Source organism: Bison bison, unplaced genomic scaffold (assembly GCF_000754665.1).
Source record: "Bison bison bison isolate TAMUID 2011002044 unplaced genomic scaffold, Bison_UMD1.0 scf7180017864508, whole genome shotgun sequence".
NCBI lineage: Eukaryota > Metazoa > Chordata > Mammalia > Artiodactyla > Bovidae > Bison > Bison bison.
Window position 1 is genome coordinate 835,894 of NW_011495064.1, and position 3,838 is coordinate 839,731.

The 3,838-nt window shown below is 38.7% G+C and overlaps 1 pseudogene; it reads right to left on the minus strand.

The window, feature by feature from the left end:
- LOC104980961 overlaps positions 1-3,636 on the minus strand; it is an 8,868-nt pseudogene extending 5,232 nt beyond the window's left edge.
- Between the last annotated feature and the right edge of the window lie 202 nt (positions 3,637-3,838).

Genomic DNA, 3,838 nt, shown 5'->3' on the forward strand with positions numbered 1-3,838 from the left:
CGGGAGTTGGTGATGGACAGGGAGGCCTGGCATGCTGTGATTCATGGGGTCGCAAAAGTCGGACACGACTGAGCGACTGAACTGAACTGAACTGAACTGAAAACCTATCTGTAAGAAAAAACTTCAGTCTCTGTTTTCTCTACAGTATATTATTTTATTGCTTTGATTCTAAAAACATGTGATTGCAATTTTGCTATTCATCTGAACACTTAAAAATTCAAATTGAAAATTATGTTCAATTGTAGCAATAATTTCATGTTTTCAACTGATGTGCTATTTTCACCTCTCTATTCTGTTTTCCATTATTATCAATTCAAAATTAATTTTATTGTTCCTGTAAATATTTTGTAAGCCACTTAAAGTTGTTTTGGGGATAAAGATAGTTAATTTTTAAAATGATGATCTTCCAGTGGTATTTCCAAATCTTGTTTGTCTTTGATGTTATGCATATTTAGCTCTTTAACTATAAAACCAAATCAATGAGCTGACCATTGAGTATTGTAGGATACTATTTTTTTAAGTGTGTATTTCAATGTAATGTGTATAAAAGCAACAGTCATAGTTTTTTTAATATATAATTTGTTTTCATTCATTTATTTATTTTAGTTTGGCCACAGGGCATGTGGGATTCTAGTTCCCAGACTAGGGGTTAAATCTGGACACTTGCAGTGGAATTAGGGAGTCTTAATCATTGGACCACCAGGGAGGTCCCAGTAGTCATAATTTTTATTCAGATTTTCTAACTTAGACAAAAGAATCATTAAGCTGATCTTTCTGTCCAGGAACACCCAAGAGATAAGAAATAGGTACATCTGGCACTTATGTTCCAGCTAGGAGTTCTAACTAGAATGCTCACCCCTCACACACTTACTGCATGAAAGAAACATCAGCCACAATTCATCTCTGAGATCTTCCTAAATTACTCACATCCTTGATAATTGCTGTTGTTCTGCTGGCCCCATTTAATTCATTCATTCTTGTGGTTTTTTTGTTCTGTTTTGCATTTTTGTGTATGTTTGTTTATGTGAGTGTGAATATGTTGAGCTGAGGTTGCCCGTCTTCATTAAGTACTTGTCCTTTGCTGTAGCTAGATTTTAAGCTTCTTGTGATATTCTATACACCTTTCTATGGAGCATATAGTATATTTTCTCACAAAAGCAATTTCTTAATTTATTGAATAAATTAAACTACTTGATTGTTTCTTTATAATAGTCCCCAAGATGTAAGCGAGGATTTCTACCCAAAATTCAGAACAACCTCCTGTACCCTCTTGTTTTATTTATTTATTTAATTCAGAGTAGACTGTAGTACTTGGATACTGATTAAAATTGCTTGTTCAAAGAATCATCAATCTTTTTAGACCAGTACAGTTCAAGTGTAGAGTGTGTGTCTAGAAATTATACTCTTTTCACCCACTCTTGTAGAAGTTGCAAGTTACATCATTGTTTTCGGTATATCATACATAACTTCCATGGTATGTGTTTACTAATTTGAAAGTTCACAGAGAGGAAGCCACTGCAAAGAAGAGACACACCTATCTCCATATTCTAACAGTTTTAAGTGAGGACGAGGGTCAACATTTCAGCTACATAACTGTAGACACATATAAGGAGCAGAAGGAACAGGCCATCCAACACTTGAGCACCCCGGGGAATTCCTTTTCCCTAGGAAAAGGAAAGCTGAACAGGAATCTATTTTATCAGCTACAATATTTCAGACTACTTATATATATTTATATTTTACATATAATATATATTAAGGATCAGAAGGTGTTTAAACTTCACTTATTATTATAGAATTTTCCCAATGAAAATGTGATTTTAAGAAATATAAAAACGCTTTGGACGGCCCTCGGCGCATGCGCGCGCGCGGCGACACGTGACTCCGCACGCTGTCCCGGAAGTCGGCGCGGGACGGGCGGCGGGTGGAAGCCGGTGCGGGGCTGAGGATCTCAGCGTTACCGCCGTTGTCCCCTCCTGGGCCGGGGTCGCCCGCCCGCGGCGAGGGACGCCGGGCCCTGATCGTCTGCCGGCGCCCTTCCGCAGCGTCTCCGCGTGGCTGCGATGGAGGCGCCGCCCGGCGGCAAAAATCTAAAAAAAAAAAAAAAACGCTTTGACCGAGTCTTTAACGTGATCAGAAACAGGGGTCTGATAGGTGACATTATTAAGATATGATTTTATGTGTATAAGACTATGAAACAGTGCCTATTTTTTTCACTACCTTATCCTGACACCTTTATCTATGTTTATTCACCTATTTAATTCAATGTAGAGTGTAGCAGCAGCAGCAGAGTGTAATACTTGGATGCTGATTAAAGTCGCTTGTTGAATGAGCCATCAATCTTTTCAGTCCGGTATGCATCCACTCCAGTACTCTTGCCTGGAAACTCCCACGGACGGAGGAGCCTGGTAGGCTGCAGTCCATGGGGTCGCTGAGCGACTTCACTTTCACTTTTCACTTTCATGCATTGGAGAAGGAAATGGCAACCCACTCCAGTGTTCTTGCCTGGAGAATCCCAGGGACGGGGGAGCCTGGTGGGCTGCCGTCTATGGGGTCACACAGAGTCAGACACGGTTGAGGCGACTTAGCAGCAGCAGCAGCAGCAGCAGCATGCATCATGCCCTACATTTGACGAGTTAACCTCTGCCTTCAGAAACTACCGTCAGTGTTTCTTTTTTTCTTTTATTGTATCTTCTTTTTATATGAGGTCTTCTCTCATTTTTTTGACTTCTGTCTAAATTATTCCTTTCTGTTCAACTAGGATAGTACATTTGAATATCCCTAGGTCAAGAAGATCCCTTGGAGAAGGGAATGGATACCCAGTCCAGTATTCTTGACTGGAGAATTTCATAAACAGAGGAGCCTGGTGGGTTACAGTCTATGGGGTCACAAAGAGTCAGACATCCCTGAGCTACTAACACTTTCATTTTTTCACACAGGGTGGTACATTTGAAAATCATACTGAAACTCAGGTTCAAAAAATAGCCAGAAGAAGTCAAAAAACAGACCTTGCAATCAAAAATACAGTGTTCTTAATTTACTGAAATATTTTTTTATTCTTAACTTTGCTTTTCTTTTTCAAATGGAGCAAGATTTTATGAATCTTAAGAGGAATTACCAATGTAAAATCATATTTAAAGTAAGAAATATTAAAACTATTCAAATCCTACCCAAGTTACACTTAGTTTTATAAACTCAATCTCATCAAAATTTTTCTTCTCAAATCTTGCAATGTCGCTGTTGGTTTCCAACTTCCAGAAACCTTTAGATAGCGCTACTACCCCACTCAGAAAGAAGAGCCACTAAATTGTTCAGGTTATGTAGCCACTTTTGTTTTTATCCAAATAACTTATGTTTGCTTTTCTGGTCTTTCCACTGTGTGAGGATTATAATAAGCATGTACATTATCTATCATGAAAATGTACATGGTGCTATTGAAAGCAAGTTTGTAAAATCAAATTGAAGATAGGAAATGAAAGTCTAAAACCGGTGACTCAAGGAGTCTAATTCCTTGTGTGCTGCGTCCATGGGGTCACAAAGAGTCAGTCACAACTGAGCGACTGAACTGAATTGAACTGAATTCCTTAATTGAAGTTTCTAAAGATTAAAATGAAAACATACCAAAACCTCTTTCATATTGTCAGATTCAGTTATCATAAAAGTTATTTTTAACAAACAGGATTTTATGTAAATAGGGTGCAAATCTTTTTAATAAAGTTCATTTACTATATTATTCCTTCAGTTCAGGCCAGTCACTCAGTCATGCCCGACTCTTTGTGACCCAATGAATCACAGCACGCCAGGCCTCCCTGTCCAGCACCAACTCCCGGAGTTCACT